This window comes from Charadrius vociferus, unplaced genomic scaffold, assembly GCF_000708025.1.
Source record: "Charadrius vociferus isolate BGI_N301 unplaced genomic scaffold, ASM70802v2 scaffold147, whole genome shotgun sequence".
Taxonomy (NCBI): domain Eukaryota; kingdom Metazoa; phylum Chordata; class Aves; order Charadriiformes; family Charadriidae; genus Charadrius; species Charadrius vociferus.
The window spans coordinates 243147-250958 of NW_009649570.1; positions in this window are offsets into that span (position 1 = coordinate 243147).

The following is a 7812-nucleotide window of genomic DNA, read 5'->3' on the forward strand; positions in this document are numbered from 1 at the left end:
TGCATCTTTGCCTGTTTAATCAAGGATTTCATGGCATCTTGGCCAGCAGGTCAAGTGCCTGTTATTTTTTCTTTATCTTAATTCAGCAAAACCCAAAAGCATGGTATCAAGCAACAAATTACTGTTAGAAAAGTGACATATGCTTGGAGCAGTGTATGCATCGTATTACTTGGAGTTTGTGGTAATGTTTCATGACTGATGATTAATTGCATAGGCAAAGGGTTATCAAAGGAAGCAGTAACTCAAGTGACAGTAGTTTTTGTTTCTTTTCCAAAAATTGCATATAATTGCATATACTTGGGAATGCTGCCATAGTTATGCATTGATTGCAAGCTTTAAAACTCCACTTAAGTTAATGAGCATAATTTTTAAAGATCATAATCCCAAGAGCTGCCATTATTTCTGCCATTTGGAAGAAATACATCCATTCATACGTTGACAATAAGTTTTAAACTAGGGAAAGTTCATCAAATAAGGAATTCAGTAGCAGTCTGTAGCACCACACTGGTTTCTACTACTCAAGAGTATGATTCATATTTTTTTAAAATGTATTTTGTTTGGGGCAATCCATAATTTAAGGAATAGTTGATTGGTAGGTATGAATGAATCTGGTTAAAAATAACATAACATGAAACTGTGAAAATGTTCTTGGAATAGAGTCTCCCTGCAGCTTCTAGGGAAGGAGAAACTGGTGAAGGAGGTGCTCCAGTAAATAGGGAACAGAGTGAAAATGCTTCTCCAGCATCAGTCATTTGGTTAGTACTCCAGGCTACTTTGTTCTTTTGGTCTGGGTTCATTTTCCCATGTGCTATAAGCCAGCTGCTATAAAAGCAGACTTAATTGTTTTGCGTTCCTCTTTGGTCAAGGCATTTTCTTAACTTCTCAGGCCTGGAGGATGTGCTTCACATTTTCTGATGACAGTTAACCCCCTCCTCTGATCCAGTGAGAGGGAAAAAGGAAGTTTATTTCCTGATTTATGACAAGTTTTTGTTCAGCTGTCTGTCCCTTTTCTTGCCCAAGCAGAGTGGAGAGGCTGGCTTTCCACCATGTGGGCTGATTTATGACATGTGTTTGAAGTTTAGAAATTATAGCTGGCTTTCTTCAATGCCTGATTTTCCCTTTCCAGGAATCTCGTTCTGTAGAAATAAGCTGTTATTTCTTGTGAGGTTTCCATCCTAGTTTCAAATAATAAGAAGATCAGAATAAGAACAGTAGAGACTTTCATGTCTGGTTCAAAACCACGTGTCATTACAGTCTGAAATTTCCTCTTCCAATTTTATGAAACTTTTGTTCCTAAGGGCTTCTCCTTTCCCTATAATATGATGAAGGGGAAAAAAGTGGTGCTATCGAAGTATTTTTGGGTGTTCTAGTTGTGAAATACTCCAGAGAACATAAAGGCTGTCATTTACTTGGCCAGGAAGGTGAAAAAAAAGAACGAAAAGTGATTGTAGAAACAAATAAAAATGTATGAGCAAGCTTTTCCCAAGATGATTTCCAGATCATAATCCTCTCTGTAAAAGGGGAGGTTAGTTTGCTGAAAGAGAAAGAAATGCCAGGCTAATCAGCCACAAATGCAGCCTAATAGTATATGAGTATTGCCTTAATAGTTACGTTAGGTCAACCTTTAAAACAAATCACAAAATGCAGACTGAGACTTAGGAAACCTGAGAAGATATTGAAATTTTTAAATAAAATTATTTTGTAGCTCTTTTTCCAACTTTTTTATTTATCATATTGTAAACTTTTGAAGGTTTTTTTTGTTTGGGTTTTACTTTTGTTGTTGTTGTTGTTTTAGCATCTTTGAAGTAATTTTGAAGTGTGAAAAACTATTAGGTTGGCTGTTTTGCAAAACAGATGTCTTACCATTGACTATAAAATGATGATGATTGGCTGCAAGGAATAGGGCAAACTGCAGAACTCATCTCAGAATATTTTTATCCAGAGTACAACAGGAGACATGTTGGATGTGAACATAATCTGGAATTTAGTGGAATGTTCAGTTGAACCACCATTCCCATTTAATTTGGAATATTCAAATACTTTGTTCACTTTTGCTTTTAGATGGTGAAGAGGTAAATACAAATCAATTAGTCTTCTTTAAATCAGTGATCATAAACAAGTTGTTTGGCCTGCATACAAATGAACAAGCTACTTTGCTTTAAAACCTTTTAAAAACTATCTAATCCTGGGAAGCTGGAGCCTGCAATTTTCTGTATACCAGCTTTAATAATGATTAATGAAGTCTAGCTGTGGTGAAGCAGCTTGTCTTGCGTAAGCAAGATATCTTAATCTAAACAGCTCACTTTTCTCATTAAAGTAATTATTGAATCAAAGCCAAAGCAATCATTTAAAATATGTTGCCATTTTGCTCTGCAGTGCTGTTCAGAATCAATGCAACAAAAGCACTGAAACATATTTATGAATGAATTATCAAAAAAACTGGGGGATTGCCCATGGAATTGTAGGGCCACTTGAGCAGAAGTTATGCGTTTCTTTGCAACCTCCATTCTTCCTTTGGTGGTCACCTGTAGTTTCTTGAGGCAGGGAACCTGGTGGTCAATGCAGCTAGAAAAGCTTCCTGCTGCCCTACTTACTTGATTTGATGATTCTGCCTCTTCAGATGGGATGCAGAACAAACTGCAACAAGGCAGGTAAAATTACCTTAGGTGTTGAATTCAAACAACTTTGGCAGGAGAACATCATTGTGAGGGATAGATATCCATTGGATATTGATGCTTTCCAGATCCAGCCATGTAATTTCCACAGGATCCTATCAAATAATGTATCTTTAAAATGAAAGGAAGAGAAGGTTGAAGACACAGATGGAACAGACTTTTTCACTGCTTTCCTCTCATAGTTTTCCAGCTCAAGTTTCTGAGCCATTTTATTTAAACCTCTGTTTAATTTGTATAGCAGTAGAAAACTATTCTTCTCCATACAAGAAAAAAAATAGCTTACTCCTTGACAACAGAAATCAACCTCTCACAAAGCACACAGCTCGTTCAACAACTAACATACAACAAAGCATGCAATTAGTTGCAATTTTCAGCTTTACAAGCAATATTCAAAGAGACAATTAATATTAAAACTAGTCTTATACAGAAAAAACAAGGACGTTCACAAGCAAGGAGGATTCGGTCTTTGAAATACCCAAACTTGTTCTGTCATTCAGTGCTCCTTTCAGTGATGCACAAGCACTGCTTCCGAGTTGCACATAGGCAGGCTTATCTTGGTTGTGCTGTTTATGGCAGTTAAAAGAAATGATCAAGATAAATATGAATTATATGGGTACAGAATACAATAAATATCTTGAAGACCTTTGCCATCCTTTGAACATCATTTATGCTTACTGCTGAAAGCCCCACGAAGGCAAAAGCAGATATCCTGGGTTACAGTATGCAAGTAACTTCATGGATTGTCTGGAGCACAGGATAGTAAAAACTCTAAAATAATGGAGAAAAGTGGAGCAAACCCCAACACCTGGTACCTGACAGGGGAAAAATTAAAAGAGAAATTAAATGTAAATTATGAAGAGTAAGGGTCGATGAAATAGCTTATGATATAAGTAATGATTTGTCCATTCCCTAGTTTCTTTAATTCAAGACTTGCTGCTTCTTTTTTTTTTTTTTTTTTCTGGCAGAATTAATTTTTTTTTTTTTAGAATGACAAAACTACATGGTAGTCAACCATGCAAATACGTTACTGCTCAGTTTGCCTCAAGTGCTAGTCCATAAACTACAGCAAATGAACAGGCCTGGGTTAACCTTCTTAGCTGCTATGAGCTAAGTTAATGAATCGGGACTCTTAAGTTACTTAAATCTGAAATCTCTACACGTTGTGTTACATCTTAGAAATCTGAAGAAACATCACTTCTTCAAAACTCAAATTCAGTCAGATTTCTCCCAGAGTGCATCTACAGTGTTCTTGTTATCGTTACAAAAATGAGGAATCAGAACAGCGTGCTTGAAATGCCATTGAGATGTTTAAAGAGAAATGAAGAGTGAAAGTCAGCACAAGACTGGGTACTTGCAATGCACCCGCACAGCCTTGCAATCGTAGAGATGTGTATCAGGGTTTGTTTTGTGAGGCTTCATAGGCCAAAATATGTACCATTGTGTTGACAGCGCTAGGTAACTCGTGAAAAGCGGTATCTGCTGTCCTGGTTCAAAAAGGTCATTATTATCCATGAACAAGTATGAAGCAGACAATTAGTGACTGCTAAGCTTCCTTTTAGTTATTCTCTTGGCCTGAATCCTAAAGACACTACATTACCAGTGCAGAAATGGAGTCTTGGGGATTGTTTTAAGTGCTGAAGACTCCCTCCCTTAACTTACTTCCTCCTTTATCAGACACACAGCTGATTAGATAGGAAAGCATGCTGGCTGGCGCCTTCCCACCCCGCTTGTTTTCGTACCTCGCTGCTGTGTAGTGCTGGGTCATGTTCCTATTCATTTTTCATGACCTTTCCTCATTACACCCTTTTTAATTGCGGCTTGTTTCTGTGACCTTGGAGTCCCACAGGCCAATCCAAAAGATCAGGCACTGTGCTTTTAAGTTACCTTCTGAAAAGGCTGGAAACACTAGGACATGTTTCAGCAAAGAAGTTGCGGGGGGGAGGGTGTAGCTTTTACTTTTTTACCGTATAATATTCGACTCAGTGCTGCAGACTGTTTTTGCAGCATGGTAGCAACTTCATGAATTCTGGTGTTGAACGATTCTTGTTTATAAACGTTTTCTATTGGGTATACATGTGTCTGTTTTATTAAAAAATGGATAATCAACTAATGTTGCATAAATACCTGTCCTTATTTCACAGGTTTTTAGTCCCACTGCTTTGCTGCATGTTTCTATACTGACTTTCCGTGTTTCTGTCTCTCTAAAAATCATGCAGTTGTAGTGGCTTTGAACTCATGTCGGTTTATTGCAGCCACAAACAAATTAGTCCATGTGTTGAACTAATGCTATAGGCAATAAACTGAATTAAAAGTATACCTATGTACCTTTTGATGCATTTTACCACATTTAAATACCCTTGAATAGATACTTTATTTTGATTGTTGGATTTATTAAAAGTTTTATTCACAAGTTCCCTATACAAAGTTTCAGTTGATACTCAAGTAGTTTAAAAAGTGTTGCGATCATTTATTGATGAGGAAATGGATTATTACTCATTAAAACTACTTCCTTTCCATCTAAACCCATCTTCCTATCAGGTTCAGAGGCAAAAAAGGAAGATGTGGAAATTGTACACTATGTTTTGAGAAAATATGAAGTATGTCTACCTGTGCAAGAGTACAAGAACAAATTGTTATAGATCTGTTCTCCCTGTAGTCTAAGTGGGCCGGATGTGAGGCATTTCTGGCCAGGAGTTGTGTAACCTAATTTGTGTGGCACCGAGCCTGAGTTAACATACCTTGCCTCTGCTGCTGCGTGGCTTCCGGATCGGAGCTTTCTCAGACCTGGTGAGTTGGGTGGAGCGGATACTCAATTGTCCATACGCAGTCATGTCAACATGCACTTATTGCTCCGTGAAAGGGATTGAGAGCTGAGGTATGAGCATCCTGTGTATAGACAGTTGCAGTTGTAAGAGCGTTGTCTTTAGGTTGCAGTTTTTACGTTGGGGCCTAGTGTGAAGCATAGCCTTTAGTGGTCTGATGCTTGGATGCATTGGGTTCTGACAGCTCTCCCTAAAACGAGATGAAAGAAAATCAGAAGATGGAAAATCTGGATTCATCCAGATGCCTATATTTGGATATAAGATGCCTTACCATAGGTATTTAAGCCTGTCAATTCTGATGTTGATGTATTTTGTTATAAAAACCTTTACTAGATGCAGAGGCAGATGCACCCTTGATGTAAATGGCAGGGTTCTTGGACCTAAATGTCCTCTTTATTTGATATCTGAGTCTCGGAGGCAAATTAGACTTCTTTGTACTTCACCAGTGGTGTTTCCTTTCTATATCTCCTCTTGCTTGCCTGGACCACCTGCAGAAGGAAAGTGGCCAGCATATTTCAGCACCTCTTTGTGCAGCTTCAGTTCTTTGGAGCCATTGACTGCTGCTGTAAATCAGAACAGACTTGGGGTTGAAGTAGAAAGCGAGTGGTCACAAGGTACAGGGATGCAAATATTTGTTTATTCTGTGCGGCTCCACTTTCTAATGGCAACAATACTTTGAATCATAATAACATGAACAGTAGAGTACCTAATCATAAAATTCCTTTGAATAAAACCTTGCTGCTTATTGTTCATAAAAAAAGGTAGGGGCTTTTTTTCCCCAAACAAATGCAAGTATATTTGAAAGGAAGAACTTTCATTTAGAAGCACACAGAACTCCAGCATAATTTGAAATACTGCTTCTGCTAACTGCAGCTTGACTTTCAAGTGGTGATTGGAAAAGTAATACGTATTTTCTAGAGGGACGTGTTTCTTCTTTTTCTTAAAAAAAGTAGAAGAATGCAGGCTTTTGACGCTAATAACTAGTGCTAAGAGAAGCATTTTTCTGTGGTCAATTACTTTGGAATGACACATGGTTTTTAAGTTTCTCAGAGGATTCACCCTAACAGGATAAGCAGCTGCAGTTGGACCTAACATTTATGCCTGTCAGCCTGTACACTGCCAAATTGTTAAATATTAGTATATTGTATATTTCAACTTTGTTTCTTAAAATAACATTTATTATGGTATATGTGCTAAGTACCTGCTGGCCCCAAAAGATTCAATTCCACTGACTCAGAGGTTTAGTTACGTCAGTGGCAAAACAATCTTTTGTCTTATAGCTAAAGAACAAATATAAAATTACAGCAAGAATTTTGAAGAGAACTTAGAGTTTAGAAAAATATGCTGCTCCTAAAGTTAACGGGAAGTTTGTCTTCTATTTCAGCTGAAAAGTAGCAAGCCCCTTGTCAAAAGCTTTTGAAAATCTCTCTGAAAAGATGAAAAGAAAATTATTTAAAAGAAATAGAATCATATGTTCTGTCAACCCTTCACTGCTTCTTTTGCAACGTGAAAAACCTATTAAACCTGACTAATAACAACAACAAAAAATTTGGCTTATTAGCTGCTGTCAGTTCAAGGTCTTCCACTGACTCCCTTAGACATTGATGCAGGTTCCTACTAATTAAGCATGTAAAGAACACATGATTTGTGCTTAGAAAGTATTTTTTTTATAATTAATTACAGCAATCTAATAAAAACATGTAATTTTTCTAGCAGGAGACCTCACTTTTTGAAGGGCTAGGTAACTAAGGGAAGTAAGTTAAGCTTGATAAATCTTATTATTTTCCATTTTTGCAAAAAGAACATGAAAAATATACCTCTTTCTTTAACTTCTCTTAAAACATATGATTTGGTGTAAGTCAATTTTATGCCGAAGCAAGAGACAGTGTCGGTTTTAAGGAGATGAAAGCTTTGCTCCTTGTAATGACATTGTAGAAGAGGCTAAAAAATGAGTAATTACCTACCGCTTATGATGCTGCCCAATGGTAATCACTGTACCAAGGGACAATCCAAACAAAGCCTTCCTCATCATTCCTGGAAACAACTCCCATTGTTCTTGTTCTGACCACTTCTGATGATGTAAGGTAATAATGAGCAGTAACGCTTTTCATGCTAAATGTTTCCGAGTCCCACATTTGTGAAACAGACTGTAAAGGTAATAAGAAAGTCAAAAGAAGTTTTGAATATTTTCTTATCTGATGCATCAGCATGGCTGAGCACATGTCCTGTGTAATCCCTTTTCAGAATTAAAACTATATTTGATCTCTGCAGAAGACATAAACATACAGTCTAAGAAGAGTGGGCTGGTCGTTTAC